Genomic DNA, 17,038 nt, shown 5'->3' with positions numbered 1-17,038 from the left:
ATTTGCTGTACATATTTTCCGTCCTTAAATTCTAATAGTAACAAAAACCTTCCATCTCTCATTTTATATTTAATTCTGTGTAAATCACATGCCTGGAAGCTTGCGTGTATCACCCTCACTGTTTATTCAGATTTTGACCTTAACTATTGATCATGTATTTTTTTATTGCATATTTCCCATGTCAACACAAAATATATATTTTCTCTTGGATTAATTTTAACAATGATGATGAAAATTAGAGAAAGAGTAGAGAGAGAGAGAGTCCTCCTCCGTAGCTGAGCGAATTACGGCGTTCACTCGTCTTGAGATTGTTCGCTGCGAGACGGCATAGGTTCGAATCCGGCTCTGGTCGGAATTTATTCGGCCTACGTATAGGGCCGGTAGCAACCCACCATCGTGAGAAAATTGGGGGGGGCTATGAGTGACTGGTGTAAGCTGGTTTCAGATATCTTCTATAACGGCTGAGGGTTCGTCGTGCTGACCAAGATCACCTCGTTGCCAGTTAAAGATAACTCTAGGTAGGATTCCCCATCCAAATTTTTGTTTCGTGTTCATGGCGATGGTGGTGCCCAATGCTGCAACTTTTTCTCCCAAAGAAGCATCTCTGCTCATGACCCTCCTGAAAGCAGCATGCTCCAATTTCTTGTCTGCTTCGTGACGTGCATCCAAATTCGTGTGCGTGTTGTAAGCAATATCGTGATTTTTGCATGCCGCGTCCAACGGATTCACACTCTTGTCTCCTCTCTCCAATCTTTTCTCAAGTTTGGTACCCGGTCCGCAGTATTGGTAGCCAGGTAAATATATCTCGAAAGGTAACTTGTTGATGATGTCGTTCACGAGTCCCTTTCCTTCGGCAACGTTCCAGAATCTCGGAGGCAGCGTGTTGATAATTTTGATCAGGTAGCCGATACCTTTGTCGTCGTTTACGATAAAATTAAAAAGTTTGCCAACATTGTAATTGGAGAGTGATGTTACCCCTACAAATTTTACTTCACAATGGAGGTTGTTGACACTCATCGAAACACACGCCCCAGAAGACGACTGGTGGATGGATAGTTGTGTATGCCAGCCGCCAGTTGGGCCTACGATCAGTTTAGTTGTTTTAAATTGTGAGTGTGTGTGTGTGTGAATTGAAACACTACAATTTCTTACCAAATAGTAATATATCGACGTCTTGTAATCAGTGTGTCCTATTCCGAGTTCCAGTCAGGTCGCATAATCAATATTTCAGATTCCATTTTAAACATATCCCGAGTCGCGATTAGCCTATGTATGCAAAAAGTGATGTTAAAACAAACTCTTGACCTCAATAATACAAGTTGTGTATTTTCTTTCAGCTGTGGTTCCCTCTTTTTTTTGCAAGAAATAACAAATTAACCTAATCATTAACTCAACAAATAAAAAATGCATCTCTAAATTAATTAATAAAAACTGTTATTACACCCAAACCTCTATTTTATCGCAAATGTAAATAAAATATCATCTCACGTAGTGAAAACAATGTGAAAATTGTTCTAGTAAGTGATATATGATTGTCAAACACATACATGAATACATTATGTTACAGATTCCACCGATGTAGTTTCCGGTAAAATAATTATGATGAAATTACTTTCCGGTTCTCGTCGGTAAAACCTTTGATCGCACACCGGACACGTTTCAATATTATTGTAAGATTGAAGTTCATAGCTGGATAATGGGAGCATTTGGTTTCAATTCGCGTAAGAGGCTGCCAATAGTCTCAACCTCTTCAACTATCTTTTCAAAAAAATGTTTGATTACGTCTGGTCCTCGGTAAACATACGGTTCATCTATCCTATCCTGTCGCACAACAACAATATCCGAAACTCGAGGCTTCGTGCAGTGTTGTGGAAGAAAGTTCGGGGATGAAGAATATACATGACTTGATTTATTTATTTCTTCTCTTGTTTTTTCTGAGGGCATATGCGAGTCTTATTCAAGAACTGGAATGATTGTGCCTTTCGAATCAAATTTATGGAGGGGTAGAGAGAGGGCCAATATAGACAGGTTAGAAACAAGTCATGTTATGATGATAGCCGTCGCCATTTCAGAGTGGCAAATGTTTAACATTAATTGTTGAATTTTATTTTAGGCTAGGCATATTAACTTCGTCAATTTTATCAAAACAACCATTATTCATCCTCATCGTTGCCATTAGCCAAAATAGCCTCCCTTCTTTCCCCCCCCCCCCCCCCCCAATTTTCGTAGTGATCTCCGTTTGCACTTGGCTTTTGTAGATTAACAAAAATCATCTGAAGTTTGAACACGTCATACAGGTGCAAGCTGCTTTTGTAATTGTTCTCATCGATTATTCAAAGTGTCTAATTTTCGCATATTCAAATACACACAAGTAGAGGGGGTTCATGCCACATTAGTAATTTTAAATTGTATTCTCGGAGCCATGCACACATTTCCTAACATTGTTGCCTTGTAGTCGATGAGTTGTGCAGGTACAGCTGTGAAGTTGTTAATAAGACCCAACACAGACAAGTCACCCAACATTGCTTTTCAACATAGATTTTTAACTAGAAAATTGTTATGATTACAGTACACCCATATCAGTATACAATAACATGGTGCCATTTTTTCTGTTTCTGTTGCCAACAAAAAAACAAATCTACAGACCACAGGTTCGAGAAATAAAACATTAACTATATTTTGCATACATGTAGGTACGCCCCGCGAGGTGTGTTATTGGAAGACTCAATACATGTGAGCAGTGGAGTAAATTTTTTTTCTTTTATTTTGATGTCCATGCATTTATCTGAACCCCTTGTCCAACCAAAACAAAAACTCCGATCCCATCTGGAGACTGCAAAAACTAATATGTATGTTTATTCAGAAAAACCATCCATGGACAATACCGTTGCGCCCTCCATATGCATTTTCCTTGTTGGCTGAACGCAAAGATGCCCGAGACTGCTTTCAAAATTGCTTTCAGCCTCGCATCACCATACACCCGTTTTCTACAATTCTATTAGCCTACTATTATTATCTAAAACTATTTCATCACACACAATCAAAAAAATAAAAAAAAATAACATTTCTCTCCTTCACTCGCTTTTAGCCATCGTCCAGTGTCCTTCTAGATAGCAGGTGAATCGTGACTAGCAAAAGTATTGAAATCGAAATATGAATTATCCGTTATAACCCCCCCTCCTCTTTTTTTTCTCTCCCCTTCTTTACATGCACGCTCGATGACATTAAAATAAGCAAAAAACATACCGCTATGCTTAAAAAAAAAATCCATTGTACAACTCTATAGGTCGAGGTTCATAAGCCTCATACATCTCATGCGAGGGACTGCATATCTTGTTTGCAGTTTATAGTGGCATCATATTCCTTCACTCGGGAGACTTGCAAGACAGCTCATTACTAGATCTGTTTTGTGGATATGAGAATGCTTGCTATCAGTAATAAAATATTTATGCTGTTTAACCTAACAGCTGAGGGGGCCGGGGCATTCCACATTTACCTTTGCTAGTGCAATAAATATCAATATTTTTAAGTTATGCAATAATTTTTGACATTATATTCATGTCCATTTCCAAAACTAGATTTATATACACAAACAACTCGCTCTTGCAATATATTATCTATTGTGAAAAATTCTCGCATGTTCGCAAAACAAAAAATACGCGTCATAGCTTCCGTGAATCAAGCACAAGGTTACTGGAGCACGCAAAATACCGTATGCCAAGAATTAAATATTCCAAATGCAGGCATCATGCACAAATAGAATAATCAGGTTGAATTTACAGTCTAAAACCACCATGTTCTGGCAGCAAGTATCAAAAACATGTGGTTAGGAGATTTTGATAGAGAGTGAGTAAAATAGTTGTTGCAAGTTACCTTTTAAAACCCAGTACATGTGTAGGAATATATTGCATATAAGCTGTCTCACTCTCTCCGTATGTGTGTCAGGTGGTCGTGTCGATCGTTAGTTGTATGTCACAGCTTAACCGTACTAGGTAATATTTTTACATGAGGTAAGTTGGCATACTCTGCAAGAGTATATGTTTCAAGCTTCTAGCTGTAAAAAATTAGCTTTAGCCTATTTGCAAAGTGTAAGTTTGGCTCGTCGAAAGCAACTCAAACAGTGTTGCCAGCTGTAGGTTAATTTTCCCCCGTTATACAATTACAAGAGGTGAGTTGCTTATACCCTATCTGGAAGATGTGTCCATGGCTTATGTCGTAGGTTAATTTAGTTTGCAATAAATCTTGTGTGTTGGCCCTTACAAGTAATATAGCTGCCTTTCTGCCTTTGAGTCACCTGTAAGGCTATATGTAGGTGGGCAAGTAAGGTTAGTTTAGTTTACGATAGATCGACCTGTCATGCTATGTACTATTTTCTGCTTTTTGAGTTACCTGTAAAACTATATGTGGGTGGGTGAGTGAGGTTAGTTTAGTTCACAATAGATCGCACTTTGAATTTGCTCACACTCTCTCTGTCTGTGTGTCGTGTCGATCGCTAGTTGTATGTTACAGCTTAACCCGAACTAGGTAATATTAACTGTACTTCAAAAAATAAAATTGTGTGTATCTCATGTCAAACTAGAAATAAAAAAAATCAAACATTAAGCATTCATGCAGATTAATTAAGCCGTAAATTCAAAATTTTGGCCTCCACACAAATTGCATTACATACATACATACATGTGGAAAAAACAAAAGTATGCATGTTTTTCACCCGTGGCATTTACAAGAGCCCCCTGTAAGTAAGACTAATCGGGGCTAAACCTACAGTTTCAAAAACCACTTGTGCAAGTATCGAATCCTTGAATACCACTGCACCATAAGGGAGAAGGTCCGGTAAGAAGAGGGTGGGGGTAGAAAGCTGGAAACATTAACACCGCTATTGCCAGTTAGTATCTTCTTCATCTTATTGCATACTTATCATCTTATAGAAGATTACGCCGTCAACTTGTAACTTGTAGGTTAGCCTCGCCTGTGAAAATATCATATGTTTAAAAAACAAGAGGTTTGTGAAGCAACTAGTCAGTGTTGCCAACTCCTATTGGTAGGTTAGTTTCGCCTGTGAAAAATCACATGGTGAAATTTTCTTGGGGTGGGTTGAGCCCCACTGAGCCCCACTTTTCGAGCTTAGAACCGAGTTGATTGGTCTACTACACAGTACAGTCGATTTCAAATACCGCTACAATACAATTTTTGCAACATGAGGAGAAAAACATTATAGCAGAAGGCCCAAAACATCATAGAAGAGGTCCCGTTAGGTCGTAGCAGGGGCCAGGGATTTCCTTAACAAAAATAAATTTTGATTATCACACACACACACACATTGTAGAAGATCACACATGAGAGTTTTAAAAAACAAAACACATCGTGGCAGATTACGCTGAGAGCACAAGGTCGTGGTAGATTACACTGAGGGGGCTTACAGTAAAAAAAAACAGCCTCCTTATAGGAAAATATCATAAGTCATTTCAAAAATAGGTCAAAAAACAAGTTAGCATAAGAGCAAAATTTGCAGAAGATAAAAAATAGCTTAAAAAATAATATCAGAGTTTTTTCTGTTCATTTTTTCTCTCATTGTAGGTTAGTTTAGTGCATAAAACATCGTAAAATAAAAAAAATAAAAAAATAAGTTAGCATAAGAGCAACATTTAAAATAGAATAAAAAATAGTTTAAAAAATAATGCCAGAGCTTTTTCTGTCCATTTTTCTCTCATTGTAGGCTAGTTTAGTGCGTAAAACATCATAAAATAAAAAATAGATCAAAAAATAAGTTAGCATAAGAGCAACATTTGCAGAAGGTAAAAAATAGCTTAAAAAATAATATCAGAGCTTTTTCTGTCCATTTTTTCTCTCATTGTAGATTAGTTTAGTACGTAAAACAGATTACGCTGAGAGCAGAAGCCTATTAGCAGGTCGTAGTAGATTACACTAAGAGAGCTTACAGTAAAAAAACAGCCTCCTTATAGGAAAATATCGTAAGTCATTTCAAATGTAGGTCAAAAAGCAAGTTAGCATAAAAGCAACATTTTGAAATAGGGTAAAAAATAGCTTAAAAAATAATGTCAGAGCTTTTTCTGTCCATTTTTCTCTCATTGTAGGTTAGTTTATACCCAAAAACAAAAACCTTGGTGATTTTTTCGAGTGAGGTGTTGGCAACACTGCAAAAAAATAGGGCTCATGCCTTACGAGAGCAAACCGTTAACATACACCGTAAAAGGCTACGCCTCGCCCCTAAGTTGGCAACACTGCGAGAAAATAAGGCTCATGCCTTACGAAAGCAAACCGTTAACATACACCGTAAAAGGCTACGCCTCGCTCGAGCTGGCAACACTGCAAGAAAATGAGGCTCGGTGAGATTCGCAGTATTGCCAGCTCCTTGCTTTAAATTAGGTTAGACCGAGATAAAAACCTTGGTGATTTTTTCGAGTAAGGGGTTGGCAACACTGCGAGCCTCACCGAGCCTCATTTTCGGGCGTGGAACCGGGGACACTGCTCTACTAAAAAAACATATCGTCTCCACGATATATATATATAGCCAAATATCGTGACGATATATTGCTAAGCTATCGTGACGATACATCGCTCACTGACGATATATCGCCAAAATATCGTGACGATATATCGCCTAGTGCCTGGACTATATTTTTTTCAATATGGCAATATATCGTCTGGACGATCACCCAACACTACTGCACTCTTTCAGTGGAGTTTGCGTTTCGAGTAGACTAAAGGTGGACAAAATAATTTAAGCTGGACCCCTCATCTTAACAATTCTCTCCCCTGCCGATTTATACATTATAGAATAATTCTATGTTTCGAAGCCCTAACTTTAAGGAGATCTCGGACTTCGCTGTTAGCATCACCTCGATGCCCCGACTCCAATCGGTACGTGTCATCATGGCACCAGATTTGACCATCCGAAATGTTTTCTAAGTCGCATATTAGCCAGCCCCCGTGGCGGTGTGGTTAGTACATCGCGCTACGGCACCAGGGGTCCCGGGCTCGAGTCCTGACCTGGGCATGAATATTTGCGAGTGTCCATTCATCAATTTCATCATATCATCACTCATCCCCATCTTCGCAAATTATCCAAAAGTGGAGCAATAAGCGAAGTAAAATAAAGCAAACCAATCAAATCTAATTCCCATGTTAAAAATAGAAAAAATGGCAACTATCTCGAAAACGGCGAGAGATATTGCAAACAAGAATCCGAAAATCTCCTCTCACCTCAATAATTTTCTCCCTCTTGTCCATTTACACACTCTAACCATGTTATAACGATTCTATATCTAACCATGTTTCCAAGCGCGATGTTTTTGTCCTTTGAATCGCTCTAGTGACCGCAGTTATTCTCAGACAACAAGGAACTCTACAATTCTGGTGTAGGGATGGCCAAACGGATCCGGATCCGAAAAATCCGGATCCGTTCGGATCCGGATCCGGATCCAAAAGTTACGGATCTGGATCCGGATCCGAAAATTCCGGATCCGGGTCTGAAAGTTTCGGATCTGGATCCGGATCCGAAAGTTCCGGATCCGAAAATTTCGGATCCGGGTCCGAAAGATTCGGATCCGGATCCGAGAGTTTCGTATCTCAATCCCACTATAGGATTAGGGCGCCACTATACACCTGCCACGTTTCATGGAAATCGGAGAGGAACACAGGGGTCAGATCCCCACTTCAATTTGTCCTCATCTTGACATTTGAGAGGTGGTTGCCCCCTAGAACAATTTTTTTGCCGAAACAAAAAACACGTATTTCTTCATTTGGGCCCTGCAAGTTTCATGGAAATCGGAGGGGGAGACTTAGACCTCCCTTGTAAGTGTATTAATTAATTACAAATCGCGCACGCGCGCACACACTATATATATATATATGTGTGTATGTATATTATATATATCGGGTGGGCTGAAAAGTTCGTAGGCTGACTCATAGATGGCGTTACTAGAATTAAATCCATGTGATTTTTACTTAGTACTAACCTTCAAAATATACGTGTATAAATTTCACAGCTGCCGGATAATTAGTTCTTGAGATATATCATTGTGAGTGAAGCAGCTTTTGTTATTGTGAAAAAATGGATAAAAAAGAATTTCGTGTGTTAATAAAGCATTGCTTTTTGGCGAAAAAAAATACTGTTGAAGCCAAGGCTTGGCTTGATAAACATTATTCGGACTCTGCACCAGGAAAATCAACCGTTGAGAAGTGGTTTGCTAAATTTAAACGAGGCGAAATGAGCATCGAAGACGATGCACGCAGTGGACGCCCCAAAGAGGCTGTTACCGACGAAAACATAAAAAAAGTCCACAAAATAATTTTAAATGATCGTAAAGTGAAGTTGATCGAGATAGCTGAGACTTGAACATGCGAAAGCTGTGTGCAAAATGGGTGCAGCGCGTGCTCACAATCGATCAAAAGCAACAACGTTTTGATGATTCGGAGCAATGTTTACCGATATTCAACCGTAATAAACACGAATTTTTCCGTCGATATATTACAATGGATGAAACATGGCTCCATAACTACACTCCAGAGTCCAATCGACAGTCAGCCGAGTGGACTGCACGTGATGAACCGAATCCAAAGCGTGGAAAGACGCAACAGTCGGCTGGCAAGGTAATGGCATCAGTATTCTGGGATGCGCATGGTATTATATTCATCGATTACCTCAAAAAGGGCCAGACCATCAACAGCGATTATTACATAGCGTTGTTGGAGCGTTTAAAGGATAAAATCACGAAAAAACGGCCCCATTTGAAGAAGAAAAAAGTGCTGTTTCATCAAGACAATGCACCGTGTCACAAATCAATGAAAACGATGGCAAAATTATATGAATTAGACTACGAATTGCTTCCCCATCCACCATATTCTCCAGATCTGGCCCCCAGTGACTTTTTCCTGTTTGCAGACCTTAAAAGAATGCTCGCTGGAAAGAAATTTAGCACTGATGAAGAGTTAATCGCCGAAACTGAGGCCTATTTTGAGGCTAAAGAGAAATCGTACTATAAAAATGGCATCGAAAAATTGTATGACCGCTATAATCGTTGTATCGCCCTCGAAGGCAACTATATTGAATAATAAAATCGAATTTTGTCAAAAAAATATTTTTTACTTTGTTAGCCTACGAACTTTTCAGCCCAACTGTTATATGTATATTAGCTGGTAACAATATGTTATAAGCACATTGTTACTTTCCAAAGAAGCGCATGTGGGATGGCAAAACGGATCCGGATCCAAAACTTCCGGATCCGGATCCAAAAGCACCGGATCCGGATCCGAAAGTACCGGATCCGGATCCGAAAGTTTTGGATCCGGATCCGAAAGTTCTGGATCCGGATCCGAAAGTTCTGGATCCAGATCCGAAAGTACTGGATCCGGATCCGAAAATTCTGGATCCGGATCCGAAAATTCTGGATCCGGATCCGAAAATTCTGGATCCGGATCCGAAAATTCTAAATCCGGATCCGAAAGTACCGGATCCGGATCCGGATCTGAAAATTCCGGATCCGCGGATCCGGATCTGAAAATTCCGGATCCGCGGATCCGGATCCGAAAAGTTTTAGGATCCGGATCCTAAGGATCCGGAACCAACCGGATCCGGATTTCGGATCCGCTAGGATCCGGATCTGGCCATCCCTATTCTGGTGTTGCCTGTATAAACATTAAAGAGGATGAAATGCCTAAACTGTTAATTGGCTGCCACTATAACTTTGCAAGTCCTTTCAAAAATAATTCTGGTGTGAATTTGTTAGTCCCCTCCTGCACCTGGAAAGATTCTGAAGGATTTGTCTCGATTTGCAGACGAACAAATTTCACGTAGAAATTTTCAGCGAAAAATGGAGGCTCGACCAGGACTCGAACCCGGATCTCTGGCATACCGTGCCATTGCTCAAAACACTGAGCTACCGAGCCGGCATGGCCTTGCCTGAATTTTCGCTATCGCTGTTTTACCTGCGTGAAATCGTCTCTCCTAGTGCTACGCAACGGGACCTGTTTCCTTTGAAACACAGTAGACTTCGACGTTGCCTGGTTCGAGTCCTGGTCGAGCATGCATTTTTCACTGAAAATTTCTACGTAGTACATCTTCTGTGTGTGCCTAATCTTCAAGAACAAATTTCAGTTCGTTTTTTGCACACTAAGCGGATTAATTCGATCCTACAGTTTGCTGTAAATTGGGGAAATTTCCAACAATATTGTTGTTGTGTTGGCCACTTCGGTTGCGTGGGAAATCACTGTATTTGGAAAAACCTGGCAGACGTGAAAGTTCTATATGATGACTTCATGGCCATAGAGATTGAAATTGAAGTATTCTGTATTCAGAAATTGGACACTATAAACTATATGGCCAGAATATTCCGTTAAGGAAACGGATTTATTTTTTACAACTAACGAAACTTCAGCCGCCATATAGATTACAACACTTCTAAAGCCATGAAAACTCTAGGATTAATGTACATATTTATATTTGTCGATAAGGCCCACGCTTTAGCCTTCAAAATCTCTTTTACGCATTGCAAAAGGAACCCCTAACACTACATAGTTTCAACACAAACTTGCATTTCCATGCATTACATTGCAAGCACAAGACTCCAAAACCGAAACTCACTTTTCGCGTGGAAAATTAAAAATAATATTGCCGGATTTTGCTGAAGATGTGTGTGTGTAAAGTGAAATCTAAATTATAGGTCCGTTTATACTCTGTCCCGTCTATCTCTGGAGTAAGTGAATGAAAACTAGCCTCTGCGCAAGTAGTGATGCGAGACGGCTCCACCAATGAACATCCGAGAGGGAATTGGATTGTGCGGAGGGGGAAAAGCGATTTCCGTTACCGACTTCGCAGCAGCGTGTACTTCTTCGCTCTGCCCACTCGATTTATTCCATTTCTCTGCCGATATGCGCGGCCTTATCCAGAGATATCCGAATAGAGTATATATAGTACAGTGGGATCCATGAGTATTACCGTGCAAATTGTCCATCACCGTGTTCGTGCACTTTATTTGCCCCAATAAGAGCTTCAAGAATTAAAAGAAAACTCAAAACAAGCTGTTGACAACTTCTGCACCAGCATACATAAAAATCTATTGCTTAAAACACGTAGGATGTAAGAGAAAAATTAATCAAGATAGTCATGGACAATTTGCAGGGCAATACTCATGGATCCCACTGTACATACTAGACCATTATCATTTAAACATGAGTTGTGGCTGAATTTAATCCTGCTTTTTCAGCCTGAAATGTATGCAACCCTTCTTTGATCTCTACTGTGATGGCTGCCTGAACTGAAGACACCAGACTAATAGTTGCCACTGTAGAGTGCTCTGTAATCAAAAAGAGAATTAGTGTTTTTGTTATTGCTTTTGATAGTGCCTTCGGGTGTTAGGGTTAATGAGGTAGGTATAACTTGTTTCGTTTCCGTCAAAAAGGTGCATGCGCGAGTCGGTCTTTTCCTTTTTGTTTTTCTTTGCCTGTGCCTTTACCGTGGTTATTTTTTACCATTGTCTTTAACTAGAGTTGCTAGAGTGCTATGTACATTTTGTTTTTTGGAAAGGGGTGATTAGCGTCTTGGCCACTTCTGCTTGATATAATGATTTTTGCATAAATTGGGTTACTAATTATTTGCTGCATGAATCCAAATATCTTGTTCAAATGTGATATCTTTATATATTTTCTTATCTTAGTTGCAAAAGCTAACAGAACAGAAGGATTTTTTTCTCAACATGCTAAGCAACATTAACGGCTCTAGTGAAAAGTGACTGGGGGCGGAAGGGTTTTGACTGATTGATTGAGTCGGGGTTTTAAGTCCACTTTATGCACAGTACGGCTGGCTAATCGGGACTGGACCTACAGTTTAAAGTGAGATCCGAACCACTGTACCATGTGCCTCTACCGTGGGTCACAACGGTGCGAGAAAATATTGTAAGGGGGCAGTCACATTAAAACGCACGAAAACACTACATACATATATAATAACAAAAATACTTATTATTATTATCATTATTATTATTATTATATTCATGTCTGGTGTTTTGTGTATGTCCTTTATTCAGAGTGGACTGCCTAGTTAAGATCCATATGATTCGTTTTAATAAAGACATTAATTATTTTTTTATTCGTGAGTTGCGTTGTGTCTTGTGACCTATTTCAGTCTTGGAAGACAGGTAGAAAATGGTCTAAAATAGTTTCCCCATTTATAATTTATAATTCATCGTCTTTCTTGAGATTAATCTACTGATATTAAATATTCAAGTTATAAGATAATAATATAAATGAAAAGAATGCTTCGAAGAGTTTAATTTTCTTGCAAAATAAACATGACGTTGGAAGAAAATAATCTTCTGAAGTATTAGAAACAATGAAAGTCACTTAGTGAAGTGCAATTCTCCTGTAGGAGAATTCTGCTGTATATGCTTTGGAGAACACACCACATTGCCCACCTTCGTTACGTCCAAGGCTTGACATCTTCTCAATAGCAAGGACAACTAAGTGAGGCACTTGGGTTCCATCATCCTGTTTCGCGCAAGGCTTTTCAAGGGTTTCAAACAAGAATAGGTTCTTTCACATGCTGCATTGGGAACTGGGATTGTTACAGCTTGCGAAATTTATATTTTCCTATGATATGGAAGAAATCCATTAGGACTACTTTCGTTACATCTTCGTAACGCTGAATAGTTTTGGGCACCTCTCAGGGAAATCATATCACAGGAATAAAAATCTGAAAAAGGTTAAATTTTTCTCATAATTCAAGAAATATTCTGACCCTGGTGCACCTCTCACTCTACCACTCCAACGTTGGTTCAAGTTCAACACATTTTGAAATTAAATTCAAGAGTTCTAAGAAATTTCCTCTGTTAAGGCTTGCGTCAGACTCGTCATCATCTGAATAGTAAGAAACCGCCATGCGTCCACAACAGCGACATGTAGTGTCGGTTTTGTTGAATCACTTTTGAATGTCTTTCACTAATTAGTGTTGTCACTAACGATCCACTATTAGAATAATTTTACCATACTACTGATGATGTTTTGTAGTCCTCAGAATGTTCGTTATGTTTTAAAACCATCTACATTTAATGTTTTTTTTCCAGCTCTTAAAACTGGTTAAAACTTAGGTTAATCGCGACGATTGCAGAACATAAATGAATGAGAAATCACACACACATACGCACACACACACACACACACACACACACACCATCACACACACACACACACACACACACACACACACACACATATATATATATATATACACATACTATAAACTATATGGACACTATATATATATATATATATATATATATATATATATATATATATATACACTAAAACAAAATTAATTTTTGTTGTAGTCATGTTGAAGCAGGAAAAATCATGCAGAATACACCACTTAGAAAAGGTGAAAATCGTCTTACTCTTATAAATGAACTCCCTTATATACGATATTTAATTAACGTCAGTTTGGGGGTTGGGCGGAAGGGGGGCGAAGTGACTGACTTGGGGGCGCCCGTTCTCCTGTCCCCCTCTGGCGTCGTCACTGCTGAACAACAGTCTCTAGTTGTTTTTTGTTTTTTCACGACCAAGTTTTTTCATTTTAGTGCTGTTCAGTGGCGGCTCGTGGTGAACCAAAGTGGAGGGGCGACAGCTCATAAATTTGCTCTACTTGTAATGTGAGTTTAATTGATTAATTTCGTATATAACAGCCAACATGATAAGAAATTGATATATTCGTCTTTACCGAATATCATGCTTTGCACGTTTGCACATATTATGATAAATTAATAATTATTTAACAGTAATGCGAAGATTACGAAAGATGGAAGAAGAAATAGAGTTCTAACAGATTTAGTTGTTTGTTTTTTAACTTAACAGAGGGGAAAATTGATAAGCACAATGACGAATATTTACGTGCATTGAACGTAAAAATTTCTAGTAAAAATGTTACACAAAAAACGTTTCCTGTCCAACATGACTAATTGATATATGAAATAGGGCAGCAAAGTAAATATCTCACTGGAAAGGTGATATCTGCGTTACCAGAAGCTCAAGCTCTACAGTAAAAACTTCAAACTTACCAGAAATCTTCTTCAGACCTGCTTGTTCACCAGAAATCTTCTTCAGACATGCTTGTTCTAGATTCAAATTCGGTCTAGGCCGGCCTAGGTTTTTTATGTTTATTTTATTCATCTAGACTTCTGGGAAAAAAACTTCGCACCAACAAGTTCTCCACATAGCTCATCGCAACAAACGCACAACTACAGCACACTACCGAAAAAGCTTCACTTTTCCATGGAAAACGAAGAAACAACAAGCAAAGAGAATCGAGTATTCTCTTTGCAACAAGTGTCAATGCTATCGTCTTCCCATGCAGTCATTTTATTGCCTCGGGGTTGCCAGACAATTTTGCCAATTTTTCAGAAATTTGTAGTACACAGGTTCCTGTAGCGGCTCTTGGTGAGTTTAGATGACTAGTTTCTAATTTATTTAACAGTAGGCTTGAAAAGAAATTGTGAAACTTTGTCACACTATCAGGGTTTTTTCAAAACGTGCTAATCAAAACATGTAATTAAATCTAATTTTGTGAGTAACACGAAGCTGTAGCCGACTTCCGTGGCTATAAAAAGCCATGGATCCTGGGTTCGAATCCCGGCCTGGACATGGGTGTTCTTTGCGAGTGCCCTTCCATCATTTAATTATCACTTATCCTCATCGTCGTGATTACCGAAAAGTAGCAGAAAGCGACGGTAAATAACAAATATCAAGCACCTGTCTGTACTTTTTCAGTTAACGATATTTTCCTTCCTCATTGGAAATTGCATTATTTATTGCTCTATGGAATACAGAATGATTTCTTTCGACGGTTGGTAATTTTCTTTCTTACGTTAACTTCATTGCTTCTGGCAGCTCTTCATTGTTTACCGTTCTCCGGAGAGAGGGCCAGTTTCGTCTAGGGGGTTGGTTTCGGACGAAAAACCCTCCGTCCTCCCAGCCCATTCCCAGCCACAGATCCCGCGCGTGTTATTCAGCCAGTTCCCTCGCCTCTTACCCCTCGCGGCAGCGCCTGAAAATGCTCTACGTCTCGTAAGGTGGGAGGACGCCGCCCTGCCAAATTTCTCTCGAAGTTCCGTATTCCCCCGCACGGTGGCCTGCAAACTTTGCAATTGTCGCGGAAGAATGAACACAGAACCGACTAACCAATGATCTATAAGCAACGGAATATTTGTAATTCAGACAATGTAAAATATAATATATAAATGTTAAAGTAATGTTTGTTCACTTGTGATTACACACGGCAGTGCGGCGTCCGTATCGTCCTTATGAGCGGCCGCCCCTGGTGCTGTTACAATAAAGTAAAATATCTTCAGAGTGGAAATTATGAAACATTTCTTGGCGTTCACGAAACCAGCACACCCTGGTGTCATACTGAAGAAGCCTTTCTGTTTAGAACACAAGTGTTTGTCTTATTTTTTTCGACACTTTCAAATCCTGAAAAGATAGTTTAAATCACCTTGAGTTAATAGTTGATATTCACAGGAATTTCTATTTCCCCTAAAATAGTCAGGTTCGGTTGTGTCCTATTTGCGAACAGTCCTAATTACGAAAAGTGCCTAAATCTTACTAATTGCGAACACATAAAAGTGAGGAAATATACTTCCATGTCGTAATTGCGAACACATGTAACACTGAAAAATCTGTTTTCAGAGAGACAGCTGGTATGACTAACAACAATAGCCAATCTGATTGATTTATCATGGTCTTCTACTTCCATATTCAATTCAGCCTTTCAGTCTATCGAACTTTCGTGTTTTACTTTCTGGAAAACTCTTCAGTGCCAAAAGAGATGTGGAACTGTTTCAACAGGAAGCACCGGATTTATAATGCAGTGGAGAGATGGAAACACAAAATCAACAGTGAGCTAGGTAGACCACATCCAAGAGAGTAATGCCTTATATAAAGCTTAAAGGCTGAGGTAGAAAAGTCTAATGACATGATTATTAGGATGGAAATAAACCTGGAAGGTGTAAAACGAAAGATTTTTTTTTTCGAAAAAGTGGCGAGGAGCACTAACAGGTATGTGAGGATTGATGTATACATAATTTTTTAAGCACAGTGTTTTGGAATTTGAATTTGAAATTAATAATTATACATTAAATGACGAAGCTCTATTCAGTTAAGAAGTATGCACACTTTTATTATTAAACTAACTACTTTAATCATGTCGAATTTTCAGTTCCAACAAGGCACTGACCAGGCTCAAAGTCCCTTAAAAAAAATTGTTAAAAAGACGGGACGTTATAGATCCAAAGGCAGAAATTGTGTTCGCAATTAGGACACTGCCCTTCGAGGTTAATCCTGTTTAGGCAACAAGTGTTCGCAATCAGGACTGCTCGCAATTAGGACGACACCTCAGGTTCACAAGTCACATGATTTAGTGTTGACAATCCATTGGGCGAAATGAGACTGACGTGCAGGCACATTGCACAGTGGTTAGGATCCAACTTTAAACTGTAAGTCCAGTCCCGATTGGTCTTTTTGTGCATAAAGTGAACTTGAAACAACAAATTAAACAAACAGAAACAAAATGTTTCAACAGTTTGCGACGAACAACACTCCCAATACCGATCAGACAGGAGACGTGACGTAGTTCCGGAAAATACCCCCTCGGAACCACCACATCAATCTGTCGCAGGGCCACAAAGTGTGGGCGTCTGCTTTTGAATGTGAAGCAACGATTAAAAGGAATGAGCCTCTTCCATTCAGGCACTTCGCGGAATGTTTGCTTTGGTTGAAACGGGAGCTCTGACGAAATTAAGTCTTGATGAAGACATAATTCATCGCAAGAAAACTGGGCGCGTTCCTTCAGAGACCATGAAAGGTGCTTAACCAGTATCAACCGGAAGCATGGACAAACACGTTAATCAAATTACCAGGAACTTCCTCGAGAGCTTGAACCTGCTTTCATCTGATGACCAATCACCATGTTTTCGAAGGAGTCCGTTGATTCTTAATATTCCTCCGGAAGAATGTGGTCCATGAGAAATGAAAC

Source organism: Lepisma saccharinum, chromosome 6, assembly GCF_977018435.1.
Source record: "Lepisma saccharinum chromosome 6, izLepSacc3.1, whole genome shotgun sequence".
Taxonomy (NCBI): Eukaryota; Metazoa; Arthropoda; class Insecta; order Zygentoma; family Lepismatidae; genus Lepisma; species Lepisma saccharinum.
Note: the sequence above shows the minus strand (reverse complement) of the source record.